The sequence below is a fragment of the Agelaius tricolor genome, unplaced genomic scaffold, assembly GCF_023055355.1.
Source record: "Agelaius tricolor isolate 1412-34295 unplaced genomic scaffold, bAgeTri1.0.p SCAF_8, whole genome shotgun sequence".
NCBI classification, from domain to species: Eukaryota; Metazoa; Chordata; class Aves; order Passeriformes; family Icteridae; genus Agelaius; species Agelaius tricolor.
This window is the reverse complement of record NW_027269268.1, coordinates 24,304,264-24,325,342: the sequence shown is the minus strand read 5'-3', so window position 1 is coordinate 24,325,342 and position 21,079 is coordinate 24,304,264. Positions and strand designations below refer to the sequence as shown.

The 21,079-nt window shown below is 35.8% G+C and overlaps 1 protein-coding gene across 4 annotated transcripts in view; it reads left to right on the top strand.

The window, feature by feature from the left end:
- FSTL5 (follistatin like 5) overlaps positions 1 to 21,079 on the top strand; it is a 272,587-nt gene that overhangs the window by 67,282 nt on the left and 184,226 nt on the right. The window lies entirely within an intron of this gene.

Here is a 21,079-nt window from a genome sequence, read left to right as displayed (position 1 = left end):
TCTTTGTAGTTAGTGCATTTAAAGTAAGAAATTGCAGCCTAAGGAAGAAAATAGTCTCATTTCCAAAATCCACTGAACCTTTGTGTAGCAGTAGTCACTCTAAGGTGCCATGCAACAAAAATTTATCCTCATTACTAGGAGCAAAGGAACTTATACTCCTCAGTAACGTGGCTACTGTGATGTTGATGGTGATTTACTTGAAGTGTTCAGTGCACTCATGCATCTCACAACTATAGCCAGCAGTCTGAAAAGTCTGTCTGCTACCAGAGTTTCTAGGCTCTGAAAAAACCCAACACAATTAAGAATAAAAGGAGGGAAAACAGAGTAACTGGCATTTTTTCACATCACTGGTACAATAGTGAAGCTGTGGCATCTCTGTGTTCTGTGATTTACCCTGATAACTCAGGATTTGCCTCCTTGTCTTTACGTAACTAGTGTGTTAATTCCACTGTGATTGTAGAGCAGAGATCCACCCCTAAGCCTGGTCATGACAGGACCACAGAGAAAAAGAAACACTTCTAGCCCTGAGGAGAATTTGCAAAGATTGGAAGTGTTTTCTGTTGGTGTGCTGAAGAACCTGAAGATGGCATGAAAGACATTTCAGGACAGCACATGACTTTTAGTACAGCTTTCAGCAAATCTAAACTATCTGCAATTTCAGGCTTCAGAATTTTGATGTCAGTGTTTAGAATGTGAACTCCTCATTTTCTTCCACTGTCATATTAACGTATAGAAAATGAACATTGACATAGAAGTCATCTGTGATTCAAGCCCAGTTTACAGACAAAAATCTATTTCAAGAGGTTTGCATATTTAAGAGGGTTGTGTTTTTGTAACTCTGACCTTCTCAGACTTGCAGGAAATGTATAAGTATCTGTAAAATTTAAGAATTTATTTTTAATACAGAATTTGGGACTATTTAAAAGATGTTGTAGGTGATTAACTTTGAGAAAAATGACAAGAAAATTTATACACTAGTGAATAGAGCTAACAATCAAATAGGCAAACAAATCTAGTGACAACATTAACTTGAACTCATCTTGCATTTATATGATGCTGACTGCCTTTGATGACTGCAGTGAAACTGTTTAATAGCATCAGGAATGTGTTTACTTACAAGATGTTTTATAGACCTAGCACAAGGAATTTAACTGCTGGATGAATTTTAGGTAACATTAAAATTATTTTGAATCGCTCTCACACTAATAAATCTCCTGATGGTCATTCTACTTTGTTGTTGTTGTAGGGTAAGTTGTTTTCTTACCCTATCAGCTCTGTCCAAAGGTAAATTAAATACTTCCTAGTCAGTACATTGTTAACTATTTATTAGCTGCCATTTTATTCCTTATTCTTTTTTCTTCTTTTATAGTGTGAGTTACTTAGAAAAGGAAATTTATAGAGTCATCTGAGTCATCTTCTCCTTTTTTTTTCCTCCTGTCAGTCCCCTCATAATAATTTTTTAAGCGTATTGATCAGGTTGAGTCAACTTGGAAACAGAAACTGTAGTTTTAGAAATACCTTCTACCATGTTTATCCTAGTTAACAACTTTGCAAAATTAACTACTTAATTAGAATCTCACAGAGAGAAAAGGTGTTTTCAAGACCTGCTGCACATGAGTATTGTCAGGCTAACCCTCTGTATACATGCTGGCATGTCAGTTGGTTTGTCTGTTTGGTCTGTTCTCCATATAATGTGACTATTATCTGGTAGCACGTTGTAGGAGACATGGGTTTACTGTAAAATATGAGAAAATTTTAGGGCAAGGAAAAGAAAAAATGCAAAGGCAGTGCTGAGAGACAGAAGACAATCAGAATACAAGTTTCATTAGGCTGATGACTCAAAGAGCAATCTATACTCTTTATTTTTAATTCTTACTAGATATAGCCATATATGATTGTAATTTCCTCAATAAGAAAATTATGTAAGTTCAAAAAAGACATGGAAGAAAGCAAGGTGGATCATAAAAAATTTTTCTGCAGGAAGAGAACTGAGTGTCTTCCACAGAGAACACCTCAGATGTGGTGTTGGGTACTCAGGATTTACACAGAAAAGTGTCTGAGACATTGAATCTTAACCCTTATGCAAGTAGATGTGTGGATGTTAGCACTCATTTTGTTCATCTGTCTCAGGAGTGAATCTTGTGGCCTTTGAACACCTGATTCAAATTAGTCATTAACCAAAAGGGGGTAATATGTCTGTCTTTCCCCTTTGGCTTCCATCTCTTCCTCGGAGCAATGGGTGACCTGCATGGATAGTTTCTTGTTGATGCACAAAGTGGTGTGAGTTGCTTTGTTTCCCTGCAGTGACCAGGAGAGTGCCTACTGTTTAGAGAAATAAGTTTGCATTAATGTGGCTTAATTCTCCCTTCTTCACTGATTTATATTAAATGGAGCTTGGCTATATTAAATAAACTTTTTAGAAAGTCAGACCATGTAAGTTTGCACACAGTGCCTTTGTAATAATACCATATTGTTTATGAAGCATCACTATTATTCTGTGGTGTTAATATGTTGTTTATAGGAGTACTGCTGTGTAGAAGCAGCTCCAGTCCCATGGTATGCTGTGGGGAACAAAAATATTACAATTCCTTCTTAGCTTTACTAGAATTATCCTTGGGTGGTTGAGAACATTTTTCACTTTTTTAAAAACTTTATCTCAGAAGAAATAGCAGGAGGCATTCAGAAGATAAAATTATTTAAACCTGGAGTAGTAGAAATAGGAAAAATTAAAAGAAAGAAGTTCTAGGCTCTATACTTTAGGAATAACAAGACAAGATTCTGTTCTAAGGTGTTGCAAATGGTAGTAGAGAAGAGAGATGCGCATGACTATTAGTGCAGAATGAGTACCATTCATTATTTTCCTTTTCTGAAATTACACCAGAAATACTCATTTCACTCCATGAGGATGGAAGAGATGAGGTCTCTGAACGGATTAGAAGACTTCTGTACTCTGTTATGTGCTGTCAGATTTTTATATAGTTAAATCTTAACTCTAGGTGGGTTAAGAAGCTTTATACTACTGAGTACCATCACTGTGAATAGTATTGATGAAAAGCAAGCTATGAAGGGACTTTTTTACTTTACAGTAGGGCCCTGCACTATATCAGAGACATATGGTGAGGGCTTTCCCAATATGGGGAAAATTGAAAGTATACTCAAACTTGGACAAATTTTTGACTACAGTTGATGGTCCTTTTCTGTTCAGAAGTGAATCAAAGTTTTATACTGACAGTGAATTGAGACTTGTCAGAATTGCAACTTGTTCAGAGCCAAGGGGCTTTTTACCCTCAGTAAATTTTATTGCCTTCAAGTATTTTAAATGTGAACTGTTTTAGTATCCTGTGTCCTTAGCAAAAATCAGGCTACTGTCTATTACAGTCTCAACCACTTTACCTGGTCAATTTTTTCAAGTGAATATCTTCCCATGGAGAATTTTTTCCAACAAATTTATATTTTCTAATAAAAATCTGTGTTACATTATCTGATTCTTGCTAGAACAGTGTTTCCAGTCAGCTTCATTCCATATGATCATTATTCTCTCAAGAGCCATAGCATCAAAATGCTTACTACTGCATTTTAAACTCATCTGTGACCCTGAAGTGTACTGAATAGTAAAGAAAGCAACTGAGATGACTTGTGCTGTATTTTGTGATTTTATGACCTGCAGGAAAATTTGCAGTGTGACTTCAAAATCTGAAGGTAAAGTTCTCTCTAGCAGAAAACTCTGTTTTCCTTAACTGATCACCAGAATTTTTTATTCCTTAATAATTTAGTTAATTTCCTTTGATTTTATAAAGTACTTGTCAAAAGCATAAAACAACACAATGATTTTTGTAATGTTCTTTATCAGAATGCCTATGAAAAGGAAGAGTTGATTTTTGGACAGAGTTTGGTTATTCCTTCATGTTTCTGAGTGCAACATATGTCTTCATTACAAGTTCAATTTTGATTTTTTGGAATCATTTGTCATGTGTTATGTAGACCTGATGCATAAGATGCCTAGCAAACAAAGCATGAGGACAACTGTAGTACAGCAAAATATTTTTATCGTGACAGGTAGACTTTCCCTAATGAAATATTTAGCTTTACTATTCAAGATGTGCTTGAGCCTTTTTAAATAACATATTTTATTCTTCCTCACCTTTTTAGTTACTTCTCTTTTTAGATCAGTTTCTTACACTCTTTTTTCACATTGAGAAATTGCCTATTTTATTAACTATTACTCTAAAGTACTCTAATTCTTATTCATAGAATTGTTCACATGATTATCATATAATGTATGGGGAACATGATTAAAAACAATAGCTTGTAGACAACTTACAACTATTTCACTTTGTTTTTAACCTTTAGGCATTATTTATATTTAGGCATGTTGCTCACTTGAAGGCAGCATAAAAAAAACTGTTATGCAGAGATAGGATTTACCTAATGAATATACCAACTGATAAAATTTGGTAAAACATGATATTTCCTCCCTTCTGATTTAAAGAAGAATCTATGAGTATTTGTCAAGTACTGTCAAAAAAGGTTGACTTAATAATGAGAAGAAGACCCTAATGGGCACAAGAGTAATTTAGCTATTACTGGGGAATTGGGGTTTTTATTAACACTAAAATATCCCTAAATTTTTTTCTACTTTTGTTACATTGCAAAGATACAACAGCATTTGATATCCAAACAAAAAGTGTTGGAATTCTGGGCTCAATAACTGAACATGTGAAAAGATTTTAGATCTTCTCTGTAGTGACAGAAGCACTGGATTTTTTTGAAGTGCCTTTGATATGCTAAGGAGTCCATTTTTATCATTTTAGTATAATATTTTGATTTCAGAACGGTGATTTAATGAGAATGAACTTTTGTTCAAAATTTAAATGCTATTTTGGAAAAGAAAGTGAACTGGATTTGCAGTAGGAATATATGCAGTGGTGCATGCACCCTCCTGCACAGTCCTTGTATCTCACACAAGAGATTTTTCAGGGAGAATTCTGGCAACTGACTCACTTTTCTTCTTGAACTGGAATCGATGAGCAGTGACACCTTCCCCCAGATTTGTGCCCATTTCATAGAAATAAACATCTCCGTGAAAAATCTGCTCACTGCTTCTCAAAGGGACCTTTGTGTTCTATATATTTAAAATTGCCTTTATTCTCAGGAATATTTAATCATCAGTGGTTTGTACTTTGTCCATGTTAAATGTTGACATTAATGTGGTCTGGATGTTGTTTTGCAGTTTTCCTTTTGATCCCTCAAAAATATTCTACTTAAAAAGGAAATTGAATCTGATTGCAACCTAAATGCATAAATATACTTGTAAATTGGAGTTCTGTACAGAGAAATTTTATTAAGCTTGAATGCTTCCTCTTCTCTATGAACAGAGTATTTGACTCCTCTCCAGATCATCACCTCATTCTGAACCTAGTCTTCATCTGAAGAAATCCATAAGCATCCTGCTTTGTTAAATGCCACTTTTTAGTTTTTGGAGTTGTTTCTCGTCTCCATATAATTCTCATAGATAAGATGTTTACAAACTATTCATTTCTCACATAGCAGGAATACAAAATGTATTTCAAAATTCATCCATTGTTTTTAAGAGTGTGAGTCAGATATGTTGGCCTAGATGGACTCAAATAGAAGCATGACTTTCTGTCACAACTTCCAGAATCACATAATTTTTGTTTTCATTATTGTTCTACCAGAGAGGTAAAAATAAATAAATACAGAATAATAAAGCTACCTGCCAAGCTTTTCACATTAAGCAACTTTTGATTGACTGAGCATAAAGATGTAGGTGTTTGTAAATTGTGAATCTCAGAAAGAGAGAAGTTTCTTTTCTCTGTCATTGGAACAAATGAAAGGATAGTAGAAAGGAAAGAAAGTTTTTGGAGGGAAGAAAAACTAAATGCTAGGCCAGAACACCTTATTTCCCCCAAAAGACCCACTATCTATTTTTTCAACTGTAAGAATGGGTGAGAGTCACAGCAATAAAGTAGGTTTTCTTGAGGAATAAGAGGGAAGTAATTTATTTTTAGTCTGCTACATTTCCATTTTATTTTTCAGAAGGTATAGCTGTATTAGGAAAAGCAATCAGAGACATCCAGAATAACATCTTAATTTTTCCATTACCAAGAGAAATGCAAGTGTCCTTTGCCCTTTATGCTTCCCTGTTTAAGGACAAGCTATGTGTATTATATTAAAACACTCTTAAAAAATAGCTGTCAATAACAGCTCTTTCCTCCTCATATACTTTCCTTTGTTTTCTCTTCTTCAGAATTGCACGCATTGCATATATTTTGTACTGAGAACACAGTTCGTGGCAGTATTTCATAAATTTAGTTGTGTAATAGCTTGGAATTCAAAGTTTAGAAAACAGTTAGATATGTATACTTACATGGGGATATAGAGTTATATGCCTGATGATAGATGTTATCAAACCTGTTCATAAAAAGCATTTTTTCAGTGTAGCCTCAGATTTTGTTGATGTTTATCCTTGAAAGTCTGTGCCAGCACCAGCATTAAACTAAATCTAGTTTTTAATGCTATTTGAGTTCATTTTACGAGACATTATATAAGATGAATTATGGATTATTTTATGCACATTTGCAATGGTGTCTTTTAGAGTTTAGATTTCATTTTATTTTATTTTATAGTTTTATTTAACACTTGATTTGTCATGGCCTTGGGGTGTTCTACTGTTTTTGGCTTCAGCTTGGGGTCTATAGACCTTCTATTTTCCTCTCATTTCTTCACAGGCCTGTAACAACTTTTCTGTTTTGCTTTTACATCTGTTCTTCAGGGAAGCTACTTTTTCAACAAGATTGTTTCAGAATAGTTCAACAATAGTATCAGAAAAATAAACAGTGAATTTGTTTAGATGACTATTTTCTAATGTTGCTCTTATTCTAGGGGGAATGTAGAAATTATAGTCTTTTTGCACATTCCAGTCCTAATCACTAATGTTTCTTTTAAAAACTACCACGCTTGAGGGAATTCATTTTGCTTCAAAAATTTCATGATCTCAAGAAACAATTGCCAAATCCCTTATGATTACCTTTTTTTTTTTCTTAGTGTAAGAATTCAGGCTATTCAAGGCCCGGAATTTACACCTGATTGAAGGCCATATTGGATTTTCATGGAATATATTAGGGAAGTTATGTAAAATAAAGCCCTAATGGAGAAGCAGTAATGAAAACACACATCCTTGCTTTACTTTATACTGGTAATTTTATTTATTTATTTATTCAGGTATGGAAGAGGAAAAACCCTGTTGTTCAATACAAGGCCTCTGGGTTTTATTTTGTTTTGGAAACTGCTTACCTTATTTAGCTTTCTCATTTTCTTAGAAAAATCAGAACTTGCACTATTTTCTGTGTGATCGCTGAAAGCTTAAATCAAATCCACACAGAACCCTTGAATAACACAAACCAAAGTGGAGAGTTCAGTTGAAGTCTAGAACAGATAAATGTTTTAAATAACAGCAGGTTGAAATATGAATGGTTGATATTTTAGTCTTCAATTATTTCCCCTTTCTTATGTTTAGGTTACTGGCAAAGAAATGCTGTGTCTTATGCAGAGAAGGATATTCTTACCATTGGAAAACATTTCTAATATCTTGGTATTGAAAACAAGTCATAGTGGACATGCAGATTATTACCACATTTGAAATCATAACACAGATATGTCTTTTTTCCAAATGCTTTGGCTGAATCAAGTAAACAAATGAAACCTGAAGATTTACTTTTTTTTTTAGCTGTGTTTTGTGTACATTCTTAGATGCAAACTTAAGAGCCAAAGTCACATGCTTAAGATTTTTCATTACCTTTTTTCTTGTCTTTGTGTCTTCCATCAAATATGAGATCATGATTGGAGAACTGGCTTCCCATGGCTGGGACAGGTATATTCTTCACTGGGTAATAAACTGTCTGGATGGCCAGGCCTGGAGAGTGATGGTGAATGGAGTTGCATCCACTTGGTGGGTTGGTCACTTGTGGGATTCCCCAGAGCTCAGTATTTGGCTCAGACCTGTTTAATATCTTAATTGATGATCTGGACGAGAGCATTGAGTGCACCCTCAGCCAGTTTTCAGGTGACACCAAGGTGGGTGCGAGTGTTGATCTGCTGGAGGGCAGGAAGGCTCTACAGAGGCCAAGACTCAAAAAGGCCAAGTGCTGGGTCCTGTGCTTTTGTCACAGCAGCCCCGTGCAGTGCTACAGGCTTGTGGCAGAATGGCTGTACAAAGGCCCAGCAGAAAAGGACCTGGGGGTGCTGGTTGACCACCAGCTGATCATGAGCTAGCGTGTGCCCAGGTGGCCAAAGAAGGCCAGTGGCATCTTGGCTTGTATCAAGAATCGTGTAGCCAGCAGGACCAGGCCATGATCATCCCCCCAGACTCAGAACTGGTGAGGGCACACCTCAAATCCTGTGTTTAGTTTTGAGGCCCTCACTACAAGGAAGACTTTGAGGTTCTTCAGTGTGTCCAGAAAAGGGCAGTGGAGCACAGGTCTGATGAGAATTGGCTGAGGGAGTTGGAGTTGTTTAGCCTGGAGAAAAGGAGGTGGAGAGGAGACCTTATCGCTTTCTACAACTTCCTGAAAGAATGTTCTAAGTGGGAATTGGTTTCTTCCAAATAAAAAGCAATGGAAAAGAGGGAAGGGTTTCAAGTTGCATTGATGTGCGTTAGATTGGACATTAGGAAAAAATGACTTCACCGAAAGACTAGTTATTTGAACAAGCTGTCCAGCAAAGTTTTAGAGTCACCATACCTGAAAGTATTCAAAAACCATAGATGTGGCACTGGAGGATGTGGTTTATTGTTGAAGATGGCACTGCGGGGTTAACAGTTGGCCTCAATGCTCCTAAAAGTCTTTTCTAACCTTAATGATTCAATGGTTCTATGGAAAATTGATCTTTAAAAGCATTACACTGTCTCTTTTTTCTAAGCTGGTGATTATCCCTCTAGAAGTCTAAATTGGACTGAAGATTCTTCCTCCCTCTCACATACTGGAATAAAGAAAATAAACTGAAGTTAGCCATAATTATCTTAAATATGAATTCAGATGTGAGAATAGGAGTATGGCTGTTACTGTTGACCAGTAGATTCTAAAACTGAAAATTGGGGAAAAAAGTAACACTTTATTCATCTGTTGTTTCTTCAGGTGTGTATTGTCTTTTAAGGTGTCTGATGGATATTTTTATGAGATTATTTTAAAATAAAATGCACTAAATAATCCCTGAGAAATTTTCAAGAAAGAGGTATCCTTTTAATTGATGCACAATATTAATAAATAATAATGTTAGAAAAATTACTCTATTTACTAAACACTTTTTGTCAGTAGTTTTGTTACACATTTATTCAGTATGACGGCATGACTTCTCAGTTTTACAGTACTCAAGTTAAGCAAATGCCTAAATAAAATGGCAAATAGTCCAAATAGTCCACTTAGAGGGGGATAAAAAGCTACTGAAACAAACCAAGTAAAACCCAGACCTTGAAAGGCTAAAGAATTTAGAAAGAATTTAGTCATTAGCACTTGGAATGCTTTCTGTGTTAGCTGCAGGAATTTCATGGTACTGACACAACTTCAGATGGTGCACTTAACACTTTGCTAAGTCATTTGCACATTTTTATCTTTTTCAGCTGGCATCACTGCCTTGGAAATCTTCAGTTTCTCTTTTATCATAGTGCACAGGTATCAAGTTATAGGAAAGTGTGCCTGGTTCTGAAAAAACAGTTTGACTTGACTGCAATACAGAACCCACGGAAGCTTTTTTTTTCTTGCTGACTGAGTTTGTGGTGCTCTTGTGGTGTCCCTGTGAGCAGATTATTACTGTCAGGACTTCTGTCTATTCAAAAAAGTTCTTCAAGAAGGGAAAAGTGGGAAGGAAGGTCATGTAATTCTTGTGGGGGTGAGAAGAGGAAGAGAGAGGAAAACAGAAATTCAGTACCTGCACATTGTCAAGCGTACATGCCCAGACAAAACCACTCCAATAAAGTTGTGTTTGAAAAAAAATAGGGCATGTATACTGATGAATATTATTTAAACTGCCTATTAAATTCAGGAGGAAAATGAAAAATAACTATGAAGGAAATATGTAGCATTTTTTTCAAGGTACTGGGCTTTTCCACCTCCTTTTCAGAAAAGGTGCAAGAGCTCCAGAAAGCTTTACAAATACATTACCCATAATTTTTCTCTTTTCTAGTAATTATAGTGCTAACAGAAGTCTGTGAAATTCATTTACAAATACATGTGTAGCAATGCTGTTAAAATGTCTTTAGCTTTAGTTGGACATTCAAAAAGTGATCCAGGTTAAATTCTGTATGAACTAAAGAATAGGTTTAAAGACTTAACTAGAAATTTGTCTCAGCCACTATGACTGGAAGTACACTAATGCTTAAATTCTTCAGAAATAGCTATGGCAGTTAATGGATTAAACTGCTTTAAAAATCATTCTTATTCCTACTTGTGCTTTTTTTCCCCCCTAGACTGTAATACTGTGCTACTTCATGTGCATACAAAATGAAATTAAGACAGTAAAATAAGTTCTGCCATGACTTAAAATGGATTATATGAATATTACCTTACAATGTAGTCTTGAAAAGAAAATCATACAGTTATAATTCAGTCATGCTTGTGCATAAGGATAAATTTATAATGTCAAGAGGTAAGTGTTTTATGGCAAACAAAGCCAGTTATCTGGGTCATTCCAGCAACTTTGAACTAATGACTCATTTCACACAGATCTCATATAGGTTTGTTTGCTGTAAAGACAGTGTTTAAAAATAGAGGAAAATCTATTGTGGATTATAATTTCAGTTGTTCAACTAAACTGTTTATGGGTAAAACAATTGTAAAAATTTAGTTACGAAGGCATTGCCACTTTCAAAGGATTTGTGATTAAATATTTATTTCTGCTTCAATTAATAATTTAGGGTTGCCAAGTATAAACAGGCTTTGGTGACCTGAAATGACTTTCAATTCAGTTAAATAAATAAAAAAAATATAGTAGCTCAAAATAATTATTCCCATGGCAAAGTTTATTTCTCTTGTTATAAAGAGTAAATTTGTATCTGTGTATCTCATTTCGTAGATTTCTTGAAATTACCTAAGAAAGTATGACGTGCAGCAAACTCTTTAGCTTTATTAATGGACATGAAAGTTAGTCTTGCTTTTAGAAACTCCATATACAGCAAATATTATAACAGGATTTTTATTTTCATTCATTTGAAATATTTCTACACTTCAGTAGCTAAACCACTGAAACAACAGACAGGGCTTGGTAGCTGTGGTGGCCAGAGGTTTCAGTTTAACACTCTGCCATTTTCTGGTGGGAAGAAATGAGACAGATGCACCAGGTGTGTGGAAGTTATGCATCACTAGACATTCTTGTAGACAGCACTCCATTGAATTGTAGCTTAAAATTATCTTTTTTGTTTTCATATAATTAGTTCTGTAGCTTGTATTTCTTAAATGCATAATAAGGATTATCTATTACTCTACCCCTAGGTTGATTCTTATGTAGAATACTGATGGTTTTTATCAAATTCTAATATTATCTGTGAAAAAGTATTTTTTTCCGTGTTTAGAAGGGCAATTTGTCACGAGACAGAAGTTGTATCAACTAATACAAAAAACATGACTGTTGAAATATCTGACTAGAATTTTTCTTTCTGTTGAAAGCTAAACGCTTTCTCATTTGTAGAGATATATATGGTTTTCTTATAAGATTGATTTTCCATGAAGTAGGCTAGAGGACTGTTTGTATTTTGACTTCAGTTTGCTTTTACATATTTATTAGAAGAGAATAATCGATTCAATAGCAAACTATTTCCATAAAGACTACTGGATATAAAATTGAAACTGTGTTACTCAGGTTTAGCAGGAAAACTATACTTTCTCTTTTATTCCCTAGGAATTATATATCACAGAAAATATCTTTAGTTAAGCACAGAAAAATTTTTCAGTAGTCACATTGCTTGACTTAATCACCTCACTTGGGCATTATTTTCTGTGAAAGTAATCACTTATATATTTATTTGAGTGGATGTCTCTGGTTTTTCAGGTATTTCTTAATAGACATACATAGATGTAGAAGTAATTTTAAATGGATTGTTCGGGTAGACTATTCTCCTATGTCAAGATAAAGATTTTTGATACTTTATTTTTTTCATTTTTTTTTATTTTCATAGAGCAGTATTCTCAAAGAGGTCTGGAAAAGCATTTTTGTGTTATTGCCACTTAGATTGCAGTGTGATTTTTCATATTTCTAGGTATTTTGGGTTAATTCTAACATCTTCAGAAAAAACCCCACAACTTTGCTGAATATATGGAGCAGATAGGATCAGTCCTCCTCAGGAAAAAAAAAAAAGATAAGAGGTGTATACGCAGTGCATGGGACTCTGCATCAAATTAAGCTTACTTAAAATGGCAAAATTAAGTCAGGAAAGTTTAAGCATAATTAAGATTATTTTCTTCTAGCAAATCCAGATGAAAATATTATTTATAGAAATATTATTTTTAAAACTCCCTCTTATCTCTAAAATATTTACCTTTTGTAGGTTGCTTTTTGGGGAGTTTTTGGGGTTTTTTTGGTTTATCAGTGTTTTGTTTTCTTTTTGTTTCCTTTCAGAATTCCACACATGTGTCATTGGTGTCCCGGTTTGTTAGCTAAATGGCTCTGAGAGCTATACTCCTATATACAAGCGTGTAGTGTTTTGCTGTTCTTTCTGAAGGGCCTGTAAAGATGGTATCTCACCTTACTAATCTTTAATTTTCATGTGTTTGTGTTTCACACATGTAAAGGAGATGGAAATTGTTAGTATCTTACTGCTTTTGTAGAAGACATTGAATGAGAAATTCCATATAACAAAAATATCATGAGATTCTTCTAAATATATTTTTTTCCATAATGTGCCACTGATTAACAGTTTGGATTACAGCACACACACCCCACATGCCCTTTGTGGGATTATTAATGCCTGGAAAATCTTTCAAAGCTCCCACAGTGTTCCTGTACTGGCTCTTTCTGTCATGAAAGCAGCCCACATAATACTCTCATTGGTGACCACAACAGTGCTGAGTTTGATGCTGAACATTCTTGAATAACATAAAGGCTTTTCTATTTCCACTCTGCCCCTCTGGAAGCAGGAAGCTGGGAGAAGACATGGCTGGTGGAGCTGGCCCAGACTGGCCAGAGGGGCATCCCACTCCATAAAACATTCTGCTCAGTGATGGCAGCTGGGCAAAAGGAGAAGGACGGACTGGAGGGGGGAATATCGGTGGTTAAGACATGGCCCTGTTACTTCTGCTGTTTTCCAGAAGATGGCTGGGCATCTGCCTGCCAGTGGAAATGAATGAATGAATTCCTTACTGAATTCCTTCTGTATTCCTGTGACAGTGAGCAAGTAGTCGGGTGGGCAGTACGTGGTATACAGGGCCAACCCACCACAGTTCCTTAGTAACAACTGGGAAAAAATGGACAATGTAACATGTATTAGGAGCAAATGTTTCACATCAGTAAAACTGAAAATACTTGACATTTCTTTTTTAGCTTTCCTTGAACAGAAATGATGCTGCACTTTAACCATATGGTTTAAATGCTGCTCAATGTGTGTGCTTCTTTTTCTAGTACAGGTCCCTTGGGGAAGGTAGCAGAAAGACATCACAGATTTATCTGTAAGAAGGGCTTTGAAGTTAAAAACTCCAGCAAAACAGTGTTGTTTAAATGTCTAACACAGAAATTGAATAATACCTGTAATATGGTATGCTAGTTTTTACCATGGATAATTGAATTACCTATTTCATGGCAGCTACTTGATCAGGGATGAGTTAATTTTTCTCTTTATAATGTTGTTTCATACAGAAGCATATTTAATCCCAGGGAAAGCCATATATAGCTATCAAGGAAACAATAGTTTTTTACTATACTATTAGCTCAAAATGGACAAATGTGTTCTTCATGTGAAAAGTTTGCCAGAGAGGAACAGTTAATATTATTGTGTGGCACGGCAGTTAAACTTTGCTTCTTAAAACCAAATCCTGAGAGCCTTCCTAATTTTAACTAAGTAAAAGGAAAATTCTAGTCAATAATTTACTCAAACTTTCAATTGTTTTCATCATTGTTGCTAAAACTAATCAGTTTGGCTTGTGAATAACAAAAAAAAAATTAAGTTGTTTTGTCTGACTGAGAACTAAGCTAGCCCTTTGTGATATTCATAAAGCCTTATTTCAAATAAGCTTACAATGTGTGGAAGGTTGTTCAGACTATGACCTTTTCAAAACTGCTGTCACTATGATGCACATTTCCTGCTCTTCCTGACATTGGGTGATATGTTTGGCAGAATAGGGGATTGCCTGCTGTGCTGCAATTGAAAAGCAATCAACCATTTGAATAAGGGTCCATGTATCTGTGATGAGGCAAACGTGTAATTTGTTTCCTGCTTTGTGTTAAAGAAACTCTTTTTGCCACTGGTTTCATGTTAAATGAATTATAAACATTTTTCAAAATAAAGATAATATGTGAGAATGACAACCACCGCTAATGCTAATCAGAGCTAAGGATTTAATTGAAAGTAATGAATTGCTGGCTTGAAACTGCTCAAAGACATCAGCCTATATTTACACTTAGAGCCAGCAGTGCTCTTAATCCAAATCTATTCAGCTGTTTGTGTCAGACCTGCGTGCATTTTCCATTCCACTCGTGTAAGGCAAGTAGCATGTCTGGAGCCCACAGACCATTTTATGAATTTAATGGTCTCTGCTCAAATGTGAGGAGGGTGATTAATGAAGGAGATTTTTACAATATTGTGCCCAAGAATCACCTCCTAGCAGCGAGGGAGAATTGGGCAACTCCTTCTTGGTTCCCATGAGCATGAGGTCTGCGCTTGCCAGGAGAGTAATGTCACCTGAGGGAGCTGGCAGGTGAGGTGGCACACAGGACCTTGCAGTGTGGGCACAGGGCACAGCGCTGCTCAGCACCGCTGGGATGGTGACGCTGAATTTGGTACCGGCAGAAATCTGAACAGGCACCTCACAGGAGGAAAGGCTCTGTAGCAGAGTTGTCACAGGCATTTGCTCTGATATCAAACAGGTGTTTCACAGCCCTGTTAGTGAGCAAGAAAGTTTACAGAGGCAGGAACACGTGGAAATGCTTTGTAATTGCAGAAGGCAAGGGTCAGGCAGCTGCTGAGCCCCCTGATGTGGGCACCTGGAGTGGAGCAAGCCTTTAAAGGGGTTTCTACGAGGATGAGAGAGGAGCAGGTGAAGGCTCTGGAAAGGGGGAAAAGTTTCTGCCTAATAAGCATAAGAGGTTTTTGTGTAGTTGTAGTTGTATTGTAACTTCTCCTCATTGTCTTGTGTGGCATTTTTGCTCTTGGCCTTCAGTTTCATTCAAGTAAAGGAGGTATGATTTGATTTTTCTCTATTCTGAGGAAACTAAATCTATGAGTTTTGCTGAAGATGGCTTCTAAGTGCTGGCAAGAAAAACAAATTCATATGATCAAAAATGCTAACCTGACTGTTTCTGGCTGAGAGATGCACTTTTATGGGAGGTTTCAATATTTCAGGTTAATTGCTGGGCAATTCAGCATTTACAGATCTTCTTGATATTACTTTGTATTATTTTGTTCTCCTTTTTCCTACTGTAGTTTTGCAAATTATTTCCTTTAAAAGCGTGGCACATTCTCCTAATTTGTTCCAGCTTAGCTTTATAGGGCAATAAGAAAGTCACTTTATTTGAGTATATAGTCCCTATTCCCTTAAGTGTATTTAGGCTTGACTTTTTTGAACTTGTTTCAAAAAAGTTGAAACCTTTTTTCAACTTTTAAGGTTGAAAAAATCCTGTACATTCACAATGCCTGTGTCAATTTCTGTAAGTTGGTCCTCAGTGATAAATACTGAGTCCACCAGAAGATTTCAATCATGTTCTATGGAGGTGTAGATCTTTACAATACTTCCAGTGTCCCTACTGGGAAGGAAAGAGGAAAGGTAGATGTATGTCTGAGGGCAGAGGGGGAAGGCAGGCAAGAAGGAAGGAAAGGAGAGTACGAGAGCCAGCCAAAAACTTACTTTACACACAGGCAGAATAGACTTTAGTATAAAGCACTGGACCTTACTTGCCTGGTGCTGAAAGGAAGCCATGCCAGAGGAAGATAATGGTGAGCCTGTGTATGATTTTCTTTCACTGCTGCGGGCGGGAGCACGGCTGAGAGCTGTGAGCTACAAGGGGCCATGGGCTGCAGCTCCTCATCCTGCCCCTGCATGGCTGTGGGGCTTTTGTTTGTCCTTTCTTCCCACCCTCCCATCTTTGAGCCACTAGTTCTCTTCAGTTTGTTAAGATATGCACTGTTACGTGGTGGAAATCCGTTACTATAATCATTATATTGGCAAGTTTTTGAACTTTTTTTATTTACTCTCAAATAATCCACTCTTTTCTTTAAATTTTGTCCACTGCCCAAAATATTCCTATCTAAAATAAAAAAGAAATCTAAATTTCTGAGGAATTTAATATACCAAGACTTCTGGATAATGAGTAGTGCAGATTTAGTGTCATGTTGAGTCAATGTAATTACAAGCTGTTCTGGCTAGTGAAATAAAAGAATTGTTAAAGAACTGTTGCTGAAATGCTACAGTTCAAAAATAGAAAAAATCTAGAGCTTCAGTATTTATGAGCAGATTCTCACAGGTTGTACTGGGGTCTTGCTCAGTGTTAATGCCCTATGAGTCTTAATGGTAGATGGTGATAAACCTTACTTGCTACTAAAACCTGAGATTACACTGAACATTTACTAAAATAAGGATTACGGTCTTGTTTGGGCCTTTCATAGATAGTGTATTATGCAAAGATGCAGCTGTAGAGGTGGAATTGTAATTTACATAATGGTTTTAAGTAGAAGAGGGGGAAATGGGACTATAGGTCTTTTGACCCAAGAAATTACCGTTAGTTATTTGCACACAAAATATCACTGCATTGCCTTGAAAAGTAGCTACCACTTTGTTTTTCGTGGCATGTGGGTGATGCAGCAAGTTAGGATAGAAGCCATGAATGTAAATTATGTTGTTAGGGAAGTAAGAAAACAGTCTGAGTTTGTGAGAGAATGCTCAGCACACAGAAAGCCTGTGTGTGTGTTGCAGCTCTGGGCCAACTGTAGAACATGGTGATTCATACTCTCATGAATTTCCAAAGTTTCACTGTGCAATGTTTCTCTAAACTGATTAGATAAAAGGGTAAAGTATCTGTGTGTATTTCTGTGAGTCTTTAACATGCTAAAACATCAGCTTAATTCCCAGATGTAAATGAATCAAACTGTGACGTACAACTTGCTCAGCTATCGATGCTGTTGAAGTATCCTTTAAATAGGCAGCCTGTATGAAGAATCCCAACTGAAAACTTGAAACTGTTTGGGGTTTGTTTTTTTTGTTTTTTTTTTTAAAGTTAAAGCTATTTTCCTGTACTGTCTAAAAATGAAAACTTCTGCCCTTCTGTTTGGTATCTGTTTGGAGTTTTAAATTTCAAGAGGATCTGAAAAATCTATATGACTGCTTTGACTGTTTTGGGTGTAATACAGTTTTAGTGATAGTTCTTAAAGTGAGTTTTTTTAAACTTAAGGGTGTGGTAATTTGAATATTTCTTATTTTCAGATAGAACCAAGTACATTTTGTTTCCTCTCAAAATGTGTAAATATAATGCTTTTTTTAAGCTGAAAATTCAGAGTACATAGCTCATATGTGTACATGGTTCCCTGTTTTTGTGTTGTGGCATTTGACAAATGTAGACTTGCCTATCATCACATAAGCAATAACAATTGCTGGAAAAAATATTTGCATTCAGGGCTAGATTATTTGTTATCCCAAATTACTGGCTTTCAGTCTCTTAATATTGAATATGCTGCTTACCTTCTCAACTAAATTACTGAATTATATCTAAATATGGCATCCGAAGTTCTTCTCAGACTGATTTACTTTCTAAAACGTGTGCTTAGATAGAACAAGAGCCTTCTGACAAACAGTGTTTGTGATTATGATGGTGTCCTGGAGGGGTGCTGCACCCTAAGCAATTTCATGCCAGGAGACTTAGCTACACTGACATTCAAGAAACTCAACCAAACAATCAAAAAAATCCCCTAAAAACCCCCAAGAAACTGAAAAAAAACCTCATCTATTATCAAGGTATCAGAAGTATACCTCCCATACTAATATATCCAGGAATGAATAGTAATAGTGTCAATTTCCTGATGGCAACTGAAATAGTCAGCCATTCATAAATGGGCTGCATGTCACAGCCCACATTGGTTTAAAATGTAGTTTCTTTTTTGTTAATGGCAAGATTTTTGTAGTTTAGTAGCAGTTCTATTCCAATATTAAAATTACGGAAGTACCATTTTGGAAACAAAAAATAAAATTAAGGATTTGACAAATATAGTGATTTTTGCAATTTGGCCTAAAATTAAGGATTTGACAAATATAGTGATTTTTGCAATTTGGCCTTGAGTAGTGAAAAGCAGCACAAATTTGTTTTACTTAATCTGGGTTTTGGTTGCTCATTTTTTTAAAACTTATATCTAGACCCATTTCTTGGTATTTCTCAGTACCTCTTTAGATTGATTTGTTTATATTTTCATAAGTGGGTGCATATTTAATTAAAATTTATGGTTGTGTGAGCATTTTGTCACCCGTTTTGGAATTGCATGTATTTAATTTCTTTGCTGTGAGTGATCTGGTAATCTGCTAACCCCACTTTGGTGGAGTGCTTCAGAGTACACTTCTAACTGTTTTTTCTTCAATATGTACTGTCAATACCACATAGCTGCTCCTTCTCTGGGCAGAACAGTGCCTGTTAAACATGCTAAAATGTATAGCCATAACATAATACATAAGGCTTTAGATTGTATCTGGAGAAACCTCTCTTGAGGTTAGGGGGAATTTTACCACAGACTTCAGTCGAAGGAGTTGCATATGCAGTGATGTATGCAAATTTATGTATTGTTTTGGAGTACTTAATGGTGTAAAATGAAGACATTCATAAAATATTTCGTAATAAATACTGGTTTTCATTAAGGCAGAAAAGTTGCTTGTTTATTGCTGTACATAATTGGTATATGTTGACAAATACCTATATTATAAATATCAATATATGTAATGTAAATTATTCTCCCTTATCGGAAAGAAGGTATTTTGCATTCAGACATCAGATTCAATTACAGTGCTAAGATGAAGTCCCAAGAGAAGTATTAAATGAGTTGTATTTTCATAACATACAGCGCAGTATATTTTTGAGTCACCACACACCTCTCAATAATTCAGAGCAGTTGTCAGATGTGTTCTGAGATCTTTATCTTCAGTTCAGAAAGCATGAATAATAATGGTTTATGTACTTTGTCCTCAAACTGTAACAATTCCATCACTTCAAAGTTCTTACATTCTGTAATGCGAATACATGCCCTGTGCAAAGCACTCTTGGACATTCCAAAGCTTTACCTGAGCTTAGCTTTAGTAGAAGAAAATAGGGAAATTTGGTTTACATTAGTTTCTGTCAGTATATGTCTGTTGCTCTCATATGGTGATGATAAATGGGCACAAGAAGGAATACTTTCAAAAACTTACGGGAAGAATTTAATGTTGAATTGGATTTCCCTGTTTGAAGTCATTTTGGTGCATGAGCAGGTAAACCCACCATCAGTTGGGCCTTTACATGTGTATAAAAATCACTGTGGCTTAGTTATATCTGCCATACAACACCTGAGGTGAATATGTAGTCCTCTCAACTTTGTGCTGAAATTGTTACCAAGTAATATAGTGAAAGCATGTCATTAGAGCCAAATTTCATTGTTGTGTGCTTTCTGTAGTATGTTTGTCTGGAAAATTTGTGCTGTACGAGAAAGCAAGAAATCAAAGCATGGTTGTCTAATAGACCCATAGGCTTCAAAAGAAAAAGTGGTGAGATTTTATATCTGCCACTGAAGTGAAGAACATAAATTCTCAGTGGCTTGAAGAAATGTGCTTCGAGCTGTTGTATTGACATATTAACATTTTGCTATGGAAAATGAATCTAGAATGAACAAATTACTACCAAATTATGCATTGTAATTTGCTTCTTCATGTTTTTTTTATATGGGTTAGCCAAGGACGGATTCAGCTAGGATGTGAGGATAAGGAAAGTATTGCAAGGCATTAGAATGACAGGTGTTTGTTCTAGACATTAGGAATACAAAGCAAGAGAAGAAAATTAAGTAGCTGTGAAGGGCAGTGTCTACTCCTGCATTTGGAAGCATTTTAGTATTTTTATGCATATTTTATGACACAATTATTTTATCAGAAAACCTATTTATTGATAATTGCAATTACAATTCTGCTTTCATATTCACATCATTTTCACATCGTTCACTTTCTCTTGCTGAGAAGCCATAGTTAGTTCTATGGCAGTCAAAATGGAAACTGGGCATATAATAAGGAAATATTACTGTGCACTGAACTTCCCCTTTCACCAAGAGATCTGCTACTGACAACAGTGCTTATCTTACATGGTGGCAGCAGCATTTTTAGGATAGAAAACAGATGGCTTTGGTAGCCTAATGTAGACAATCCATTTCCTTATTTTAGGAGCAGAAGGAACTGAAAATTGTGGCCAGCAGAAACTCCTCCATTTCTACTGCAGCAGTCTTAAAGCTCTGTTTGCCATCCAAATCACATTTGTCATAATTGAAATAACACCTAGAGGTTCCTGTGGCTCCTTCTAGCCACCATTCACTTGATATATCAGTCCTGCTTTTCCATGCTCTGTTTCCTGAAATATCATTGTAATCCTGCCACAGAGGTTCTGTCATTTTTTTGTTTTTAAATTCTCCATATTGATTGAGAGCCCTGATTCTGCTTTAGTTATTCTCATGGATCAGTCTCAATGTGTAAATATCCATTTTATCTGCCTGTCAGAGTTTTTGGGGTTTCTGGAAGATGCTATTAATCACATGGTTTAGATTCAGGTAGTTTTGCAAGGAGCACAGAGTTAGATTCAATGCTTATGGGTCCCTTCCAATTTGAGACCAATCCTATGGTCTAAATTCTAGAGAATACATTGTTCTATTGCATGC